Genomic DNA, 23,599 nt, shown 5'->3' with positions numbered 1-23,599 from the left:
AGGTTTGCAACGACCAGGGTTAGCATACTGCCGGAATCCAGTAGTGTTTCAACCTCTTTCCCTTCAACCTTCACCCTGCACATATGTTTGTTTCTTGATCTTTCAAGTACAGTGGTTACCACGGGACATGCATACCATATCTCATCTTTTTCACCGAGGTTACATTGGATTGGCTCTTCTTTAATAGGGCAGTAGGCTGCAATATGTCCCGGTCGATTACAATTGTAACAGATAATAGGGTTTCGGGGGAGAGACCCCCTCAACCCCCAGTCCCGGTTTCTGTTTTTTCCCTTAGTGTCTCGGCCCGATTCTGATTCTTTCCTCATGGCCCCACGCTGCTCTCCTCCCCCTCCACCTGTTGGGACAGTCTTACCCTGTCCGCTGGTTCGCCCAGGCCTGGGGAATGGGAATCTTTCCTCCTGCGCCTGCTCAGCTGTTCCTGCCGTACAATACCATTCAACCAGGCCCACGAGATGGTCGGCGGAAAGTACATCGTTCTGGCCAACCCATCGTCGCACTTCTTGGGGTAGACCTCGCTGAAACTGGTTGAGTATGATGGTCTCGACGACCTCGGCGGACGAACGGGTCTCCGGTCGCAACCATTTCTGTGCCAGGTGAATCAAGTCGAACATCTGTGTTCGGGGGGTTGTCCCGGTCTGTAGGACCACTGGTGGAAGCGATGTGCCCTCACGGTATCGGTCACTCCCAGTCTAGTCAGAATCTCTCCCTTTAGTTTATCGTAATCCTGTGCATCCTTCAACTCCAGGTCGAAATATGCTTTCTGAGCGTCCCCTGCCAGGTATGGTGCCAGAAGCCCTGCCCATTCTTCTTTCGGCCACTTCTCCCTCTCTGCCGTCCTTTCGAAGGTGGTAAGATATGCTTCCCAATCATCCCGTTTATTAGTTCTGCCCTCACATATCTGCCATTTATCACTCGACCCCCTTCTTTGCCACAATACCCTACTATTTTTTTATATTTAATATGCCATAAACTGTTTTTTTTTAACAGTTTCAGTAATTCATTGTAATTAACTTAATCATTATGTCACACCCCTCTCTATTGTCATTGGTTGCATTAATTGCACTGTTCGTTTATATAACCTGGTTCAAGTATTGATGACATCACCCTGAAGAAGGCACAGTGATGCTGAAACGTTGGTAAATACTGTCGTGTCTTTGGCTATGCCGGATTAAGTGATATGACATGCTAACTTATAAAATGATTTCTCTGTAATTAATATTACCTGATTAAGCTAATCATGTAAAAGTAATTAACTAGAAAGTCGGGGCACCACGGAAGAATGTTTATAGAGCCGTTATCTTCCGAATAAACTCTTAAAATACTTTGTAATATTTTACATCGATAGCAGTCAATATTAACCCTTGTTTTATTTTCAGTCTCATAATGAAAGTTGTAAGTTCTTGGCTATCTTCACGAACCCTGGCTAACAAGTTGAATCAGCAATACAAAATTGGGTTTAATTATTTATTTACTAAATACCTAACTAATCACACAGAATTACAAATACACAGACTACAATGATGTCATACAGAAAACGTCCTGGTGGACGGAACCTGTATGAAAGCTAGTTACACAAAGGAAAGGGGGTTGGGCTTGAATGAAAGAGCGGGAAGATTTAGGAACACAGAAACAGCAGCTATGCTATCGTAAATACATTATCTTATGCATTCTAAATTACCGCCCATTTGGAAAAGGAAAATGCAATAAATATTTACTCTGAGCTGCGCTTCGGTAGATTGGTCGTAGATGCTGGCCGGGTTGGCCAACAGACCTTCCGTACTCGAAGAATGTCTCTGGTGGTAAATTGGATACGTGGTGGTATCTTCGTCTGGTTGTTAGACTGGATCCGTCGTCCGTCCTTTCCTAGCCCACGTAAGCAGCGGCCGCTGCTAACTCAACGGCTAGGAAGTAGCACTTCTGTAGTGAATAAGCTCAAAGTTCATACCATTCGCCACCAAAGCTCACGCCGAGGTTGGCTTAGTTCTGTTCTTGACATGTGTGTCCTTCTAACGTAGAGGCTGCAGACCTCCCGTACTGCAACAACCTGGTTATCTTTTCGTCAAAGGATTATATAGTGGGGAGGGGAGGGAGGTGTTTCATCGTTTATAACCCCTGTCTCTTCACAGGGTTGGGTTACTGATCGAGCAGGGCACTTTCCTTATGAAAACCCAAATCTCTCATTCGGAAGCTAAAATTACATTTCATCTCCTAACAAACATTTTCAATATCAAACATTTCAATTGCATAACAATTATAGAGCATAACAATTCCATGTGACTCTGATAACTAGAGGGTGTATACTTTCTCAGATACAGTTCATATACAGTTTATGTCGTCCTGTCATCAGTCATAATGTCTCAGATGACAACCGAACTGACATACATACTCATTACGTTCCCAAGCATATTTCCAACTGGTTTTATTAACAAAATATGTTGTACCTTTCTCCATTTGTTTGATGTTCCCAGACTCTCTATATTTAACAGGACAGCAGTCCTTCAGTAGGGTCAGTAAGAGAGGGGAAGGGGGAAAGGTATTTATGGGGGGGGGTCATAAACCTTACCCACAGGCCAACGTCATGACAGTCCCCCCATGTTGGGTTCAATCTTGCGATTAAACTGCATGTTGTAAACCAATAATAAAAATGAACGTGGGTTGTCCTGGTTGTGGATCATCGTTGTGGTCCCCATCTGGCGGTCGACCTGGGTAGGGTGTCTGCAAATGAAGAAGTCCGCTCCAAGGCTGGGCAGTAGATGTCCAGTTGGTGGTTGCTATTGCAGTCCCCCCTCTGGTGGTCGACCCGGGTAGGGTCTCTGCAAATGAAGATGTCCATTCCATGACTCAGCAGCGGATGTCCGGATTGGGATCGCCATTCCGGACCCGCCGTCTGGTTGTCCAGACTAGAATATCTGGGCAGTAACTTAGGCAGATGTTAACAACGCACGCACACACACTCATGAAATATATCATTACATTTCCTCCCAAATGAGCGGCGTTGTGGCACTAACTGATGTTGTATGGGGGAGTTGTTTATGGCTGTATCACTTTCTATGTGCCGAAGAAAATGAAACAAAATGAATGAAAGCATAAACAAAACAAAATATAGTTATTTTGGGGGCAGTATTGACACGGCTGGATAAAAAACATACCCGATTTAATCTGGTTACCACTCCTACCCAGTAACTAGAATATGCATATACTTATTACATATGGATAGAAAACACCCTAAATTTTCTAAAACTGTTTGAATGGTGTCTGTGAGTATAACAGAACTCAAATGGCAGGTCAAAACCTGAAAGATTCCTTTACAGGAAGTGGCCTGTCTGACCATTTCTTGAACTTCTTTTCCATCTCTATCATTTACTAAGGATCTCTGCTCTAACGTGACACTTCCCACGTCGTCCATAGGCGCTCAGAGCCCGGAAAAAACAGAATGTCGTCATTCCAGCCCCAGGCTGAAACACATTATCGCCTTTTCTCAAGTGGCCGATCAAGGGACACTGGGCTTATGCGCGTGACCCCGACCGCCCCCGCCTTTGGGGATTTTTTCCTCTGTTTGCCGAAAAGGAGATTCCCTGTCGGAATATTATCGCTTTTCTACGAGAAAAATGTCGTAAAAATTGATTTTAAACAGCGGTTGACATGCTTCGAAGTACGGTAATGGAATATTTAGAATTTTATTGTCACGAATTGCGCCATGCGCGCGACACTTCTTTACTATTTCGGATAGTGTCTGGAACGCATCGAACAAAACGCCGCTATTCGGATATAACGATGGATTATTTTGGACCAAACCAACATTTGTTATTGAAGTAGCAGTCCTGGGTGTGCATTCTGACGAAGACAACAAAAGGTAATCAAACTTTTTATAATAGTAAATATGATTATGGTGAGTGCTAAACTTGCCGGGTGTCTAAATAGCGAGCCCGTGATGCCTGGGCTAAGTACTTAGAATATTGCAAAATGTGCTTTCACCAAAAGCTATTTTAAAATCGGACATACTCGAGTGCATAGAGGAGGTCTGTATCTATAATTCTTAAAATAATTGTTATGCTTTTTGTGAACGTTTATCGTGAGTAATTTAGTAAAATGTTAGCGAATTCCCCGGAAGTTTGCGGGGGTATGCTAGTTCTGAACGTCACATGCTAATGTAAAAAGCTGTTTTTTTATATAAATATGAACTTGATTGAACAAAACATGCATGTATTGTATAACATAATGTCCTAGGGTTGTCATCTGATGAAGATCATCAAAGGTGAGTGCTGCATTTAGCTGTCTTCTGGGTTTTGGTGACATTATATGCTGGCTTGAAAAATGGGTGTCTGATTATTTCTGGCTTGGTACTCTGCTGACATAATCTAATGTTTTGCTTTCGTTGTAAAGCCTTTTTGAAATCGGACAGTGTGGTTAGATTAACGAGAGTCTTGTCTTTAAATAGCTGTAAAATAGTCATATGTTTGAGAAATTGAAGTAATAGGATTTTTAAGGTTTTGAAAATCGCGCCACAGGCTGGCAGTGGCTGTTACGTAAGCGTCCCACCTAGCCCATAGAGGTTAATCATCTAATTGGACTGTATTCTATCTACGTCCATGGTCTTTGCAAAATGACCCTATCATGGCATTGTCTAATGACATATTTAGGGCTTTCCTAATTTGCGGGGTGGCGCTTAGGGTACTATCCTAAGTTGACAACTATATGATAAGTCTACAGCTGTAAGGCACTAGTTTTGGGCAGTCTACAGGATGACCTATGGACTTCTGGTTAGAAAACTGGTGAGTGCTGTAGAGTCAAAGGCCTAGAAGTAAATGTTCAACTTTACTAAGGCTGGTATATTGCTTGGGCCCTTAACCTGTTGGGTCTAGGGGGCAGCATTTGCATGTCTGGATAAAAAAAATGTACCCGATTTAATCTGGTTACTAATCCTACCCAGTAACTAGAATATGCATATACTTATTATATATGGATAGAAAACACTCTAAAGTTTCCAAAACTGTTTGAATGGTGTCTGTGAGTATAACAGAACTCATTTGGCAGGCAAAACCCTGAGACATTTTCTGACAGGAAGTGGATACCTGATGTGTTGTATTGACTTTAAACCTATCCCATTGAAAAACACAGGGGTTTAGGAATATTTTGGCACTTCCTATTGCTTCCACTAGATGTCACCAGCCTTTACAAAGTGTTTTGAGTCTTCTGGAGGGAGATCTGACCGAACAAGAGCCATGGAACGATGATGTCCCATTAGACACCTGGCGCGCGAGTTCATGTTGGGTACCCTCGTTCCAATACGTTATAAAAGAGTATGCATTCGTCCACCTTGAATATTATTCATGTTCTGGTAAAAAGGCCCTAATGATTTATGCTATACAACGTTTGACATGTTTGAACGAACGGAAATATATTTTTTTCCCCTCGTTCATGACGAGAAGTCCGGCTGGCTTACATCATGTGCTAACGAGACGGAGATTTTTGGACATAAATGATGAGCTTTTTTGAACAAAACTACATTCGTTATGGACCTGTGATACCTGGAAGTGACATCTGATGAAGAGAATCAAAGGTAATGGATTATTTACATAGTATTTTCGATTTTAGATCTCCCCAACATGACGTCTAGTCTGTATCGCAACGCGTATTTTTCTGGGCGCAGTGCTCAGATTATTGCAAAGTGTGATTTCCCAGTAAGGTTATTTTTAAATCTGGCAAGTTGATTGCGTTCAAGAGATGTAAATCTATAATTCTTTAAATGACAATATAATATTTTACCAATGTTTTCTAATTTTAATTATTTAATTTGTTACGCTGACTTGACTGCCGGTTATTGGAGGGGAAACGATTTCCTCAACATCAATGCCATAGTAAAACGCTGTTTTTGGATATAAATATGAACTTGATAGAACTAAAAATGCATGCATTGTCTAACATAATGTCCTAGGAGTGTCATCTGATGGAGATTGTAAAAGGTTAGTGCATCATTTTAGCTGGTTTTATGGTTTTGGTGACCCTGTCTTTGACTTGACAAAACATTACACACAACTCTTGTAAATGTACTGTCCTAACATACTCTAAATTTATGCTTTGGCCGTAAAACCTTTTTGAAATCGTAAAACGTGGTTAGATTAAGGAGATGTTTATCTTTCAAATGGTGTAAAATAGTTGTATTTTTGAAACATTTGAATTTTGACATTTATTTGGATTCAAATTTGCCGCTCTTGAAATGCACCTGCTGTTGATGGAGTGCACCACGGGTGGCACGCTAGCGTCCCACCTAGCCCCAAGAGGTTAAGGCCCTTAACCTCTATGGGACCGGCGGGACGAATTCGTCCCACCTACGTAACAGCCACTTGCAGCCTGTGGCGCGATTTTCAAAATCTTAAAAATCCTATTACTTCAATTTCTCAAACATATGACTATTTTACAGCCATTTAAAGATAAGACTCTCGTTAATCTAACCACACTGTCCGATTTCAAAAAGGCTTTACAACGAAAGCAAAACATTAGATTATGTCAGCAGAGTACCAAGCCAGAAATAATCAGACACCCATTTTTCAAGCCAGCATATAATGTCACCAAAACCCAGAAGACAGCTAAATGCAGCACTCACCTTTGATGATCTTCATCAGATGACAACCCTAGGACATTATGTTATACAATACATGCATGTTTTGTTCAATCAAGTTCATATTTATATCAAAAACCAGCTTTTTACATTAGCATGTGACGTCAGAACTAGCATACCCCCGCAAACTTCCGGGAATTCGCTAACATTTTACTAAATTACTCACGATAAACGTTCACAAAAATCATAACAATTATTTTAAGAATTATAGATACAGACCTCCTCTATGCACTCGATATGTCCGATTTTAAAATAGCTTTTTGGTGAAAGCACATTTTGCAATATTCTAAGTACATAGCCCAGGCATCACGGGCTCGCTATTTAGACACCCGGCAAGTTTAGCACTCACCATAATCATATTTACTATTATAAAAATGTCATTACCTTTTGTTGTCTTCGTCAGAATGCACACCCAGGACAGCTACTTCAATAACAAATGTTGGTTTGGTCCAAAATAATCCATCGTTATATCCGAATAGCGGCGTTTTGTTCGTGCGTTCCAGACACTATCCGAAATAGTAAAGAAGTGTCACGCGCTTGGCGCAATTCCTGACAATAAAATTCAAAGTATTCCATTGCCGTACGTCGAAGCATGTCAACCGCTGTTTAAAATCAATTTTTACGTCATTTTTCTCGTAGAAAAGCGATAATATTCCGACAGGGAATCTCCTTTCGGCAAACAGAGGAAAAAATCCCAAAGGCGGGGGCGGTCGGGGTCACGCGCATAAGCTAGTGTCTCTTGATGGGCCACTTGAGAAAGGCGATAATGTGTTTCAGCCTGGGGCTGGAATGACGACATTCTGTTTTTTCCCGGGCTCTGAGAGCCTATGGAAGACGTGGGAAGTGTCACGTTAGAGCAGAGATCCTTAGTAAATGATAGAGATGGCAAAGAAGTTCCAGAAATGGTCAGACAGGCCACTTCCTGTAAAGGAATCTCTCAGGTTTTGACCTGCCATTTGAGTTCTGTTATACTCACAGACACCATTCAAACAGTTTTAGAAAATTTAGGGTGTTTTCTATCCATATGTAATAAGTATATGCATATTCTAGTTACTGAGTAGGAGTGGTAACCAGATTAAATCGGGTATGTTTTTTATCCAGCCGTGTCAATGCTGCCCCCTAGCCCTAACAGGTTAAGTGATCCTAGCATAAATCCTAATTGGATGTTCCGTTGTGCATGTGCGTTTATGCTTACACAATCGCGCATGTCAAGGGAAGAAAACCAAGTATCCTGGCAGATTACAATTTGTTCAGAATGAGTCTGACGTAGTCAGGTAATTTCCAGGTCAATGCCTGGAGGTCAGTCAGAATTGGTGTCAAGGGAGTCTGTAGTAGTTTTCTACAAGTCACGGTGTCTTCCACTATTGTAGTGGCGGTAGGTATGAAGTCTATTTCATAGCTATGTTATCCACAGAGAAGCTAACCTCTCGACGGAAGTACTCTAAGTATTAGACCAGTCGTACGTGGTGTGATCATGGTTCATGACTTCTAATAACTTTTCTCCTGAATGGAGGGTTCTATTTATTAGTGGCATGTGTTAACCATTGGAAGAGTGCAATGGTGATTCCCTTCCCGTGTTGCACTCTGAGTGACTCCTATGTCGCTATTATCAATAGCAATTTAACTTGTGAGGTTACTAATCCTCTTACTGAGTGTTGCTGGACTGACTGTGGTATTGCTACTGGTATTCAAGGGGTCCAGTTGTCCCGATTTATTCTGAAATATTATCTACCGGAACACATGATTGGAGCATATTACTAGTTGTATTGTAGTTGAACCTACACATGGCAAGGAATGATTATTGTTGCCATTTGTTTTGGAGGTGGCCAAGTCCATTGGACTTCCTTTACGACCAGTGTGGTACACCTCAGTACTATCTTAGATGTCTTCTAAGATAATCCCCATCTAGGGGCCTGTCTGCTCCTCACTGTTCTCATAGGGGAGTTTACAACTAGATTTGATTTATGCTCTGGCGGCCTCGTACGGTGTTGTCCGTAGTCTCGACCCCCCACCGGCCTCGATGAGGCTCATCATGGGTCTGGGCTACTATTCCCCCCTTTGTGTCTCGGGACCCCCCCACCAGCGGGTGGTGTTGGTGTCCGAGGCGCAAACGAAAAGGTCGGACCCTATGTACGGAGTTGTCCGTGGCCGCGTTATTATGAGAATGGCTGTAACCTTTCAACCAAATCTCCTGGTGTTTGTGCTTCAACACCCTCAGTGGCTGTCGAGGTCTGTCAGTCACCACCACGTCCGCGTGTGGCAACCTCTTCAGAACCAGCAAACTGAGACGAGGATATCGGTCTGTGATATCGCAAAGTGTTTCACCAGTGGGAGTCATCGGGTCAGTTGCTGGACTGACGCCCTTAGTGTCATTGTAAGGGGTGACAGTCCCCAACAAAGCAGAAGGTGTATCATCGGAAGCAGAGTGTACTCTGCGCATCAATGTTTTTCTTGCTGAGACGGCCGCAGTGCTTGCGGAAGTGTCCGAAGAGCAAGAGAAGTTCATCTCAACTACCGTATTGCACAACTGCAAGGAGGAGGGAAGTTGCTCATTCACAGAGACAGCTGGCTCGAAATCATGAAAAGAATGGTCAATCAGATTGGCTGATGGAATGTGTCGAGATATCGTAATATCTCCTTGGATCGGATTCTGCACCAAGAGGTTTCTAAACGTCTTTTCCCAAAGGGGTGCTTTCGACAGATACCCCTCGTGAATGACTGCATTGCAGCTAGCGTTAGGGGAAGACAGTGTGGTCAGTGGAGAAGGCACTGTGGCCTGTGACCATACCTGGTTGGTTTTCCAATCCATCAATGGGAGTAACCGATCCATCAAGTCTGCTCCAAGTAGCAGGGTTACAGTTTCGAGGCTGGTAACATACACAGGGTGAACAAGCGATACGTCCTGGAAGTGTAGTTTCAGCATGACTCTCAATGTGAGAGGCGAGGTAGTCTGAGTGACCCCTCGAAGTGTAGTGTCGCATCGTTCCACTTTTAACCAACGTTTAGTTGGCTTCAAAGCCCTTTTGAGATCATCAAACAATGTTTGAGAGATGAGTGATATTGTCGCACCCGAATCAATTAGCGCATGACAAGTTAAGCAGTCCTCCAGGACTGTTTCCAGGTATGGCCGTTTAGATTCGTGGTTAGTGGACATATTCCCCACAAAGTGGAGTGGTCGTTGGCAACGACGTGATGTGCCATTTCTGTTCAAGGTGGAAGCAGATTGACTTTTCCGATTTTGAGTGGGCTTGGCTTTAACGAAGCGTTTGACCTTTTTCTTCGCAACTTTTGTATCAGAGTCTACAGACAAAGCCCGGGGGCTTGTTTCTTGATCAAGCGGGCCCTGGATAGGGTCTTGAATGAGAGCGGGAGAAATTTGAACTTTAACGTCCTTGTTATGGGTGTTAATTTCTGCGGACCTGGTGTCCGGTAATTCCCCGTCTAGTCCTTTACCCTTTTCTCAAATTGTTCTCGCTTTAGTTCTTCCCGTAGTGGGACTTCTGGAGAACATTGGTCTACGTTTTGATCGTGCTTCAACCCTTTGTTACCCTGGTGCTCTGACACTTTTTGTGGGTTGGGTGCAGGAACGTAGCGAACGGGTCGTTTGTAGCGGTAGTCATGTTGATGGCTACGTACTTTACAGTTATTTCGACCGCGGGTTATTGGAATCATGGTTTCGAGGTAGAAACTGTTGTGGTGCGTCATCTCTCGACGCTCCAATACCTGATAATGCACCCTCTAACTGGAGTGAGTGCTCCTGGTCAAACTTCAAAACCGAGTGGTCAGGGCTCTTAGCGTTGTGAACTTTTGATGCCTCAAAAGCTGTGCTTGCAAGCTCTCTGAGTTGTAAGATAGGCAAGCCAATGTGGGCTGCAGGGCCCAAATAGGTAATGAAGGTGGGATACATGTTCGACAGAAACATTTGTTTGAATGGTAACAGCTCTTCCATTCCTGTTTCCGTGAGTAGGCCAAAGTAAGCTGAACGAAGCCTATGATAGAAAGCTTGTGGGTGTTCGTTCCGAGCTTGTTTGACGGTGTTAGCCAGTGAGCTATCGTGTTTGCGAGTCGCAGAACCACTGAATTCTAATATCAAAGCTGTGGCAAGTTTAGCGTAGTCATTTAGCACGTTTTGCTGTTTCGCGAATGAACCTCGTCACGTGTCTATTCAACGTTCGCTTCAATAGGTAAACCCTGTCAGAACCCGTAGCATTCGGGTAGCCACCCAACGCGTCCTCTATGTCAGCTAGGAACGTCTCAGTATCGTTTGGCTGACCTGGAACGGGGTCAAAGGTGGGGAAATTCTTGACGAGTTTGTCAAGGTATTCCGCGCCAAGCGGGCGGAGAGGGTTGGCTTCATCCTGTGGAGAAATTGGGGCCGACAGGCCAAGAGGAGAAGCCAAGCTTTGGCTTTGTTGGCCAAGAGTCTCCATATTACTCAGTGCCGAATGGCCAAGAGGAGAAGACTGAGGGACACATGATGGAGGCAATGTCTGAAACCTATCGTCTTCACTCCTTTGAGTACCGGACTCCGGTTGCTTGGATGGGTAGTCATGCTGTAGAGCGTGACCATTCTGGACTTCCTCCAGATGGTACCTAAGGATGGTCTTCTGCTGCATTGCAGAGTCCACTTGAGCGCTTAGAGTACCAATTTTGGACACGTGAGCGTCACACCTGCTCCTTTCGGTCTCAAACTTATCTGTCATGGTTTGCAGATAGAGGTCTCGAGTACGGAGCGAGAGATTCAGTGATGAGATTTCCTTTGCTTGCTTAGAAATCAATATTTCCATCCTCATCACCTGAGTTCTCTCATCATTCATTTGGTCAGCGACTTCAATAAGTTCTGCTGATTTGTCATCCAACTTAGTCATTGTGTTCATCAACTGATCGTCTTTGGTCTGCAGAATTTGGAGTAGAACATTGTTACCTTGAGTAACGTTCAACAAAACTGCCTGCATGTTATCAAATTGCGCGTTCCTGTTTGTAGATAACTCGACAGATTTCTCTAGTTTGGCGTGGACTACATCGCATTTAGTTTTGGCTAAATCGAGTTGTTCCTGCAGATGACGATTTTGTTGGAGAGTTTTTGCTCGTTCATCGTCATAAGTTTTTGCAATTACTTTTAATTGTTCCGATTTCAAACGCAGTTCCTCGACTAGCAGAATGTTTTCATTTCCTGCTTTTGTCAATAGTTGCTCAGTTCTCTCCACCTGTGCCCTCATGTTAGCCATGTCTTGCACGTGCTTCAGCTGTGCACTGTGGTTTTGGACCGATGCCAACCTTTGATGGCGATACATAAGTGCTAAAGTGGAGAGAACAGTCACAAAGCCTGTATTTGATGGTTGATTTTGGAGAGCGTTCGCAATTTCGGCTGTTGTTTTTCTAATGGCATAATTAGGGTTGGTATCACTGCTGAGGTCAGAGATCAATCCTTTTATGGGTGGAGGTTCACTAATTAGCGGAGGAGTGGTGACCACCTCCTTTGGTAGCTTGCACATTATTAGAAAAATTTAGAGGAAAAATGTTCCTATTTTTTTTTTATGTTTGGGTTTGGAATTCATTGGAAGCTGCAAAGACAAGTTTAATCTATTTATAGATGTTGACGAACCATCAGTACTGTACCAGTAATGTGGAAGTTGGACGTGAATGAATTTGCAAAAGCAAATTGAATTAATTAATCAATGCCAATGATTAATCCTACCTGGGTAGGCTATCTGGGTATTAAACTTGAATTAACCTGAGAGGTTGCTTCATCCAGGTTAATATGGGAAGTTTAAAAGTGTCTCATTTGATTGCAAGAACATTAAGGTATGTTCAACAATTTAATTTATTAAATTGAATGAGATGATAATCCATACAATCTCCATTGATTGGATATCATAAGTGTAAACAGTAGATCAAATGTTGGGAACACTCCCCCACTATGGTACACTTCTTCCTTGGGCCGAAGCCACATGGGATTCCCGCTGGGCGGGACTTCTGTCAGTACTGGATTACTGAATGGGTTTTGCAAAAACCAAATTTTACTGATAGATCCATTTTAAGGATAAATCAAACCTGTATATGCTATTTGGGATTTAAGCTTTAATTAACCTGAGAGGTTTATTCATCTAGGTTAAATGTGGAAAATTTAAAAAGTGTCTCATTTGATTGCAAGAACATTAAGGTTTGTTAAACAATTTAATTTATTAAATTGAATGAGATGATAATCCATACAATCTCCATTGATTGGATATCATAAGTGTAAACAGTAGATTAAATGTTGGGAACACTACCCACTATGGTACACTTCTTCCTTGGGCCGAAGCCACATGGGATTCCCGCTGGGGCGGGACTTCTGTCACTACTGGATTACTGAATGGGTTTTGCAAAAACCAAATTTTACTGATTGATCAATTTTAATGATAAATCAAACCTGTATAGGCTATTTGGGATTTAAACTTTAATTAACCTGAGAGGTTTATTCATCTAGGTTAATGTGGAAAAAAAAAGATTACAATGTCTCATTTAGAAAACTCATCAATTTGGATATTATTTAAACTTGAGAATGTAAATCTGGCAATTTCACTTATTAGTTCAATTGAATAAGACATCGATATCCGTCTGGATATCACGAGTAACGACTTGAGTGTCACCTGACTAATTCTACTTGAAGCAAAGTACTGGTGACTCTTCAAAGGTCCCTGCTGGCACACGCTGAAATCCAACTCAAGTCGGATGAATTACCATGTGGCACAAACAAAATGGCTGTTTTCCATTTTGTTAGCTTAGCATCTCGAGCAAGCTAATGCTACTTGATGCCTGAACAATGCTCAACATAGGATTCCCTTGGCAAGGGAGAGGTTTTACTTATAACGTATTATGTTCAAACCCTTTTCGGCTTTATTTGACGATGTTTTAACCGGAACTCGCGGGAAACAACGAACTGCACCGTGGTCTACTCGCATCGAAACGCGAGAGACAGAGAGATACTTATCGCTGGTCAAGCTAATCTCTCCTAAATTTCAATCGGCTGGCTCTTTGTCCTCGCTCGAGAAATTAATAATGACCTAGCCAACACGCGTCTGAAACGCGAGAGGCAGAAATACTTAGCGTTTGGCCAAACGCGCTATTTCTCAGATAGCTTTATCAGTCCTCCTACAGAACTGTATAGCTTATGCTACCCACTGACTAAGTCAGAGCACAACACGGAGGCGATTCTCCAGAGCACACACGCACCAATAATTCCGATCTACAATTCCCATAATGTATATAATCAACTTGGTATATTATGTAATCTGCTTTTCAATTTTATATATGCTGAATCAAAATAAAAGCTTCATCCTTTTTTAGATTCCTCGCACGGGGGCTCCAATGTTATCGAAATTACCCAAACGTGCGGCCTAGTTTTAGAGTCCACACAGGGGGCGCCAAAATGTCTGTTCAGACACTTTTCGGATCATTGAACAATGTTAAATTCTTAGGAAGCAGAGTATACTCTGCTAACAAGTGGAGAAGGCACTGTAAAATTGGGTTTAATTATTTATTTACTAAATACCTAACTAATCACACAGAATTACAAATACACAGAATACAATGGTGTCATACAGAAAACGTCCTGGTGGACGGAACCTGTATGAAAGCTAGTTACACAAAGGAAAGGGGGTTGGGCTTGAATGAAAGAGCGGGAAGATTTAGGAACACAGAAACAGCAGCTATGCTATCGTAAATACATTATCTTATGCATTCTAAATTACCGCCCATTTGGAAAAGGAAAATGCAATAAATATTTACTCTGAGCTGCGCTTGGTAGATTGGTCGTAGATGCTGGCCGGGTTGGCCAACAGACCTTCCGTACTCGAAGAATGTCTCTGGTGGTAAATTGGATACGTGGTGGTATCTTCGTCTGGTTGTTAGACTGGATCCGTCGTCCGTCCTTTCCTAGCCCACGTAAGCAGCGGCCGCTGCTAACTCAACAGCTAGGAAGTAGCACTTCTGTAGTGAATAAGCTCAAAGTTCATACCATTCGCCACCAAAGCTCACGCCGAGGTTGGCTTAGTTCTGTTCTTGACATGTGTGTCCTTCTAACGTAGAGGCTGCAGACCTCCCGTACTGGAACAACCTGGTTATCTTTTCGTCAAAGGATTATATAGTGGGAAGGGGGAGGGAGGTGTTTCATCCTTTATAACCCCTGTCTCTTCACAGGGTTGGGTTACTGATCGAGCAGGACACTTTCCTTATGAAAACCCACATCTCTCATTCGGAAGCTAAAATTACATTTCATCTCCTAACAAACATTTTCAATATCAAACATTTCAATTGCATAACAATTCCATGTGACTCTGATAACTAGAGGGCGTATACTTTCTCAGATACAATTTATGTCGTCCTGTCATCAGTCATAATGTCTCAGATGACAACCGAACTGACATACATACTCATTACGTTCCCAAGCATATTTCCAACTGGTTTTATTAACAAAATATGTGATACCTTTCCACATTTGTTTGATGTTCCCAGACTCTTTATATTTAACAGGACAGCAGTCCTTCAGTAGGGTCAGGAAGAGAGGAAGAGAGAAAGGTATTTATGGGGGGGGGGTCATAAACCTTACCCACAGGCCAACGTCATGACACTCCTAATGGTAATATCTACTGTAGGAATACCTTTCTGTATCCTAATGGTAATATCTACTGTAGGAATACCTTTCTGTATCCTAATGGTAATATCTACTGTAGGAGTACCTTTCTGACTGACTCCTAATGGTAATATCTACTGTAGGAATACCTTTCTGACTCCTAATGGTAATATCTACTGTAGGAGTACCTTTCTGACTGTCTCCTAATGGTAATATCTCCTGTAGGAATACCTTTCTGTCTCCTAATGGTAATATCTACTGTAGGAATATCTTTCTGTATCCTAATGGTAATATCTACTGTATGAATACCTTTCTGTATCCTAATGGTAATATCTACTGTATCAATACCTTTCTGTCTCCTAATGGTAATATCTACTGTAGGAGTACCTTTCTGTATCCTAATGGTAATATCTACTGTAGGAATACCTTTCTGTCCCCTAATGGTAATATCTACTGTAGGAGTACCTTTCTGTATCCTAATGGTAATATCTACTGTAGGAGTACCTTTCTGTCTCCTAATGGTAATATCTACTGTAGGAATACCTTTCTCTAATGGTAATATCTACTGTAGGAATACCTTTCTGTCTCCTAATGGTAATATCTACTGTAGGAGTACCTTTCTGTCTCCTAATGGTAATATCTACTGTAGGAATACCTTTCTGTCTCCTAATGGTAATATCTCTGTAGGAGTACCTTTCTGACTGACTCCTAATGGTAATATCTACTGTAGGAATACCTTTCTGACTGACTCCTAATGGTAATATCTACTGTAGGACAGGAGTACCTTTCTGACTCCTAATGGTAATATCTAACTTCACTGACAAGTAGCTGAGTAGTTGCTCTGATATGTGTCTCCACTGGGTACCTCTCTGTTGTCCACTACAGTTGATAGAATGTTTTGAGTATCCAATCACCTTCAAGCAGGAAGTTGGTAGACCTGGCAGGATAATCTAAACACAGGGATATAACATGATAGCTGCATGACAACAAGTCGTGATGAGTGCAGCCTTTCAGCCTATCCCTTTATAAGGCCTGTTTGGGGTATCATTCATAAGGAAGTCACGTTATGGCTTGTACTCTGTGACCGGCCATCGATGGCCATGTAAGGTCCTTTCTTTCTATCTATGCAGTCTTTCTGTGACATCAGTGTGAAGAGTTATTCAGAGGTGGTGGGGGAAATCTATGTCTGCATCTTTATCAGAGGTTTAAAAGGGGAACTTTACATGTGTGTGTGTGTGTGTGTGTGTGTGTGTGTGTGTGTGTGTGTGTGTGTGTGTGTGTGTGTGTGTGTGTGTGTGTGTGTGTGTGTGTGTGTGTGTGTGTGTGTGTGTGTCAGTTCTGCTCTGCCCTTTCTGTGTCCAACTACAGGTGACACTATTTTAAGTATCTAATCACATTCAATCAGGAAGCTGGTCGACCTTGTTAAAGGACATTGTTCCTTTATTTATTAATCTGTGACTTTGTTATTCTTATTATTGAAGTGGTTAATAATTGGTCCCACCTATTTATTTTTTTACCAAGCGTAAGCCTATGGCAAATCATATGACATGTTTCTAATAAAATAATAAATAATCATTTTATAGAGTTCAGTATGTCTACATACTCTCCTCTAAATCTAAACACAACAATTATGTGTCTTGTTTTTTATCTCTTCTGATATTCTTGTAATTTTCTTCTTCCTCCTCTGTCTCTCTCTGACACTAAGGCTCCTTTCTCCTCTTCTCCCATCTCCTCTCTTCCCATCTCCTCTTCTCCCGTCTCCTCTCTTCCCATCTCCTCTCTTCCCATCTCCTCTCTTCCCATCTCCTCTTCTCCCATCTCCTCTCTTCCCATCTCCTCTCTTCCCATCTCCTCTTCTCCCGTCTCCTCTCTTCCCATCTCCTCTTCTCCCGTCTCCTCTCTTCCCATCTCCTCTTCTCCCATCTCCTCTCTTCCCATCTCCTCTTCTCCCATCTCCTCTCTTCCCATCTCCTCTTCTCCCATCTCCTCTCTTCCCATCTCCTCTTCTCCCATCTCCTCTCTTCCCATCTCCTCTTCTCCCATCTCCTCTCTTCCCATCTCCTCTTCTCCCATCTCCTCTCTTCCCATCTCCTCTCTTCCATTCTCCTCTTCTCCCGTCTCCTCTTCTCCCATCTCCTCTTCTCCCGCCTCCTCTCTTCCCATCTCCTCTTCTCTCATCTCCTCTCTTCCCATCTCCTCTTCTCCCATCTCCTCTCTTCCCATCTCCTCTCTTCCCATCTCCTCTTCTCCCATCTCCTCTTCTCCCCGTCTCCTCTCTTCCCATCTCCTCTTCTCCCGTCTCCTCTCTTCCCATCTCCTCTTCTCCCATCTCCTCTCTTCCCATCTCCTCTTCTCCCATCTCCTCTCTTCCCATCTCCTCTTCTCCCATCTCCTCTCTTCCCATCTCCTCTCTTCCATTCTCCTCTTCTCCCGTCTCCTCTTCTCCCATCTCCTCTTCTCCCGCCTCCTCTCTTCCCATCTCCTCTTCTCTCATCTCCTCTCTTCCCATCTCCTCTTCTCCCGCCTCCTGTCTCCTCTCCTCTTCTCCCGTCTCCTCTCTTCCCATCTCCTCTTCTCCCATCTCCTCTCTTCCCATCTCCTCTTCTCCCGTCTCCTCTCTTCCCATCTCCTCTTCTCCCATCTCCTCTCTTCCCATCTCCTCTTCTCCCGTCTCCTGTCTCCTCTCCTCCGGTCTCCTCTCCTCCTGTCTCCTATTCTCCCCTCCTCTCCAACTGTCTCCTGTCTCCTCTCCTCCTGTCTCTTCTACTCCCATCTCCCTATTAGAGTAAAAAGTCCACGGTCCTTCCCATTGGCCAATATTATCCAATGCGTTTTGAGAAGGAAGCGAAGAGACCAAGAGGATGCAAGGAGGAATCAAGGAAGGATGAATTGAGAAAAGCCCATGGGCATGTCTGTAATACCACTATTTTACCTCTATGGTGAGTTCATCTCTCACTTTAACCACTAGGTGGCTTCATCGCCCATTGAGAGAGCGAGAGAGAGAGCGAGAGAGAGAGCGAGAGAGAGAGCGAGAGAGAGAGCGAGAGAGAGAGCGAGAGAGAGAGCGAGAGAGAGGGCGAGAGAGAGATAATGACAGTGGAGACTTTGTATTAACAATGTTGTTTTCTGTCACAACAGACATTCATCAATGGGTTTAACTCAGTCCCAGAAACCAGGTACCTCCAAATTATGCTGCGTGACAGACAGAAAGCCTGAGAGTCTATTTATGCACCGGTTGCATCAAATTAAGGAACATCATTTAAAAAAAACATCAAAATCCAATGGTGAAATTGAAAGATATCAGCTTTTACATTGACTGCGTCTCATCCACCACATCTGCCTATGTCAGCCTTCCACATCTGTGGTGGAAGGTGGCAGAGCTAAAGCATTGTTTGTCAGACCATGAGACATCTCGAAAATCGGTCTTCCCATGAAAACGTCTGTAGAGTCCAAACGGTGTGGCCTACAAACTATTATGACCCCAGTATGTAAAGGTGTATTCAAGGCTTGTATTCTCCAATGTGTATTGCGAAGGCGGCGAGGACAGTGAAAGTATTTATACTTACAGCCTGAATTGAAAATGGATTGAATTTATTTTTCTCTCACCCACACAGTGCCCCACAGTGACAAAGTGAAATCATTTTTAGAAATGTAATTTCCATAAGTATTCACACCCCTGAGTTAATACTTTGTAGAAGGACCTTACAACTGTGAGTCTTTCCACACCTGGATTGTCCACCATTTGTACATTATTCTTTTCAAAGTTCTTTAAGCTCTGTCAAATTGGTTGTTGACCATTGCTAGACAACCATTTTCAGGTTTTTCCATAGATGTTCAAGTAGATTTAACCTCTTAGGGCTAGGGGGCAGTATTTACACCGCCGGATAAAAAACGTACCCGATTTAATCTGGTTACTACTCCTACCCAGTAACTAGAATATGCATATACTTATTAGATATGGATAGAAAACACCCTAAAGTTTCTAAAACTGTTTGAATGGTGTCTGTGAGTATAACAGAACTCATATGGCAGGCAAAAACCTGAGAGATTCCTTTACAGGAAGTGGCCTGTCTGACCATTTGTTGGCTTTCTTTGACATCTCTTTCCAAAACAAAGGATCTCTGCGGTAACGTGACACTTCCCACGGCTCCCATAGGCTCTCAGAGCCCGGGAAAAAGCTGAATGTCGTCATTCCAGCCCCAGGCTGAAAAACATTATCGCCTTTGTCAAGTGGCCGATCAGGGGACAGTGGGCTTAGGCGCGTGCACTGGTCGCCCCCGTCTTTCTTTTTTCCCTCTATTTACCGAAACGCAGATTCCCGGTCGGAATATTATCGCTTTTTACGAGATAAATTGCATAAAAATTGATTTTAAACAGCGGTTGACATGCTTCGAAGTACGGTAATGGAATATTTAGAATTTTTTTGTCACGAAATGCGCCATGCTCGTAACCCTGATTTACCATTTCGGATAGTGTCTAGAACGCATCGAACAAAACGCCGCTGTTTGGATATAACGATGGATTATTTGGGAACAAACCAACATTTGTTATTGAAGTAGAAGTCCTGGGAGTGCATTCTGACGAAGAACACCAAAGGTAATAACATTTTTGTTATAGTAAATCTGATTTTGGTGAAGGCTAAACTTGCTGGGTGTCTAAATAGCTAGCCCGTGATGGCTGGGCTATGTACTTAGAATATTGCAAAATGTGCTTTCACCAAAAGCTATTTTAAAATCGGACATATCGAGTGCATAGAGGAGTTCTGTATCTATAATTCTTAAAATAATTGTTATGCTTTTTGTGAACGTTTATTGTGAGTAATTTAGTAAATTGTTAGTAAATTCCCCGGAAGTTTGCGGGGGGTATGCTAGTTCTGAACGTCACATGCTAATGTAAAAAGCTGTTTTTTGATATAAATATGAACTTGATTGAACAAAACATGCATTTATTGTATAACATAATGTCCTAGGTTGTCATCTGATGAAGATCATCAAAGGTTAGTGCTGCATTTAGCTGTGGTTTGGGTTTATGTGACATTATAAGCTAGCTTGAAAAATGGGTGTCTGATTATTTCTGGCTGGGTACTCTGCTGACATAATCTAATGTTTTGCTTTCGTTGTAAAGCCTTTTTGAAATCGGACAGTGTGGTTAGATTAACGAGAGTCTTGTCTTTAAATAGCTGTAAAATAGTCATATGTTTGAGAAATTGAAGTAATAGCATTTCTAAGGTATTTGAAAATCGCGCCACAGCTGGCTGTTACGTAGGTGGGACGATTTGGTGCCACCTAGCCCAGAGAGGTTTTAAGTCAAAACTGTAACTCTGCAACTCAGGAACATTCACTGTCTTCTTGGTAATCAACTCCAGTGTAGATTTGGCCTTGTGTTTTAGATTATTGTCTGCTGATAGGTGAATTCATCTCCCAGCGTCTGGTAGAACGCTGGATTTTTCCTTTGCTTAGCTTCATTCCATTTCTTTTTATCCTGGAAAACTCCCCAATCATTAAGGATTATAAGCATACCCATAACATGATCCACCCACCACTATGCTTGAAAATATGGAGAGCGGTACCCGTTAAGGTTTTGTGTTGAATTTGCCCCAAACATATTTTGAATTCAGGACAATTTGAATTGCTTTGCCCCAGTTTTTGCAGTATTACTTCAGTGCCTTGTTGAAAACAGGATGCATGTTTTGGAATATTTGTATTATGTACAGGCTTCCTTCTTTTCACTCTGTGGAGTTACTGCAATGATGTTGATTCATCCTCAGCTTTCTCCTATCACAGCCATTACACTTTGTAACTGCTTTAATGTCACCATTGGCCTCATGGTGAAATCCCTGAGCGGTTTCCTTCCTTTCCGGCAACTGAGTTAGGAAGGACGCCTGTATCTTTGTAGTGACTGTGTGTATTGATACAGCATCCAAAGTGTAATAACCATGCTCAAAGGGATATTCAATGTCTTTTTTCACCCTTTTTTTCATCTACCAGTAGGTGCCCTTTTATGCGAGGCATTGGAAAACCTCCCTGGTCTTTGTGATTGCATCTGTGTTCACTGCTCGACTGAGGGACCTTACAGATAATTGTATGTGTGGAGTACAGAGATGAGACAGTCATTAAATCTACTTGAACATCTATGGAAAAACCTGAAAATGGTTGTCTAGCAATGGTCAACAACCAATTTGACAGAGCTTAAAGAACTTTGAAAAGAATAATGTACAAATGGTGGACAATCCAGGTGTGGAAAGACTCACAGTTGTAAGGTCCTTCTACAAAGTATTAACTCAGGGGTGTGAATACTTATGGAAATTACATTTCTAAAAATGATTTCACTTTGTCACTGTGGGGCACTGTGTGGGTGAGAGAAAAATAAATTCAATCCATTTTCAATTCAGGCTGTAAGTATAAATACTTTCACTGTCCTCGCCGCCTTCGCAATACACATTGGAGAATACAAGCCTTGAATACACCTTTACATACTGGGGTCATAATAGTTTGTAGGCCACACCGTTTGGACTCTACAGATGTTTTCATGGGAAGACCGATTTTCGAGATGTCTCATGGTCTGACAAACAATGCTTTAGCTCTGCCACCTTCCACCACAGATGTGGAAGGCTGACATAGGCAGATGTGGTGGATGAGACGCAGTCAATGTAAAAGCTGATATCTTTAAATTTCACCATTGGATTTTGATGTTTTTTTTAAATTATGTTCCTTAATTTGATGCAACCGGTGCATAAATAGACTCTCAGGCTTTCTGTCTGTCACGCAGCATAATTTGGAGGTACCTGGCTTCTGGGACTGAGTTAAACCCATTGATGAATGTCTGTTGTGACAGAAAACAACATTGTTAATACAAAGTCTCCACTGTCATTATCTCTCTCTCGCCTCTCTCTCGCTCTCTCTCTCGCTCTCTCTCTCGCTCTCTCTCGCTCTCTCTCTCGCTCTCTCTCGCTCTCTCTCTCGCTCTCTCTCTCGCTCTCTCAATGGGCGATGAAGCCACCTAGTGGTTAAAGTGAGAGATGAACTCACCATAGAGGTAAAATAGTGGTATTACAGACATGCCCATGGGCTTTTCTCAATTCATCCTTCCTTGATTCCTCCTTGCATCCTCTTGGTCTCTTCGCTTCCTTCTCAAAACGCATTGGATAATATTGGCCAATGGGAAGGACCGTAGACTTTTTCCTCTAATAGGGAGATGGGAGTAGAAGAGACAGGAGGAGAGGAGACAGGAGACAGTTGGAGAGGAGGGGAGAATAGGAGACAGGAGGAGAGGAGACCGGAGGAGAGGAGACAGGAGATGGGAGAAGAGGAGATGGGAAGAGAGGAGATGGGAGAAGAGGAGATGGGAAGAGAGGAGACGGGAGAAGAGGAGATGGGAGAAGAGGAGATGGGAAGAGAGGAGATGGGAGAAGAGGAGATGGGAAGAGAGGAGACGGGAGAAGAGGAGATGGGAAGAGAGGAGACGGGAGAAGAGGAGATGGGAAGAGAGGAGATGGGAGAAGAGGAGAAAGGAGCCTTAGTGTCAGAGAGGGACATAGAGGAGGAAGAAGAAAATTACAAGAATATCAGAAGAGATAAAAAACAAGACACATAATTGTTGTGTTTAGATTTAGAGGAGAGTATGTAGACATACTGAACTCTGTAAAATGATTATTTATTATTTTATTAGAAACATGTCATATCATTTGCCATAGGCTTACGCTTGGTAAAAAAATAAATAGGTGGGACCAATTATTAACCACTTCAATAATAAGAATAACAAAGTCACAGATTAATAAATAAAGGAACAATGTCCTTTAACAAGGTCGACCAGCTTCCTGATTGAATGTGATTAGATACTTAAAATAGTGTCACCTGTAGTTGGACACAGAAAGGGCAGAGCAGAACTGACACACACACACACACACACACACACACACACACACACACACACACACACACACACACACACACACACACACACACACACACACACACACACACACACACACACACACACACACACATGTAAAGTTCCCCTTTTAAACCTCTGATAAAGATGCAGACATAGATTTCCCCCCACCACCTCTGAATAACTCTTCACACTGATGTCACAGAAAGACTGCATAGATAGAAAGAAAGGACCTTACATGGCCATCGATGGCCGGTCACAGAGTACAAGCCATAACGTGACTTCCTTATGAATGATACCCCAAACAGGCCTTATAAAGGGATAGGCTGAAAGGCTGCACTCATCACGACTTGTTGTCATGCAGCTATCATGTTATATCCCTGTGTTTAGATTATCCTGCCAGGTCTACCAACTTCCTGCTTGAAGGTGATTGGATACTCAAAACATTCTATCAA

This window comes from Salmo salar, chromosome ssa03 (assembly GCF_905237065.1).
Source record: "Salmo salar chromosome ssa03, Ssal_v3.1, whole genome shotgun sequence".
Lineage (NCBI taxonomy): Eukaryota > Metazoa > Chordata > Actinopteri > Salmoniformes > Salmonidae > Salmo > Salmo salar.
Note: the sequence above shows the minus strand (reverse complement) of the source record.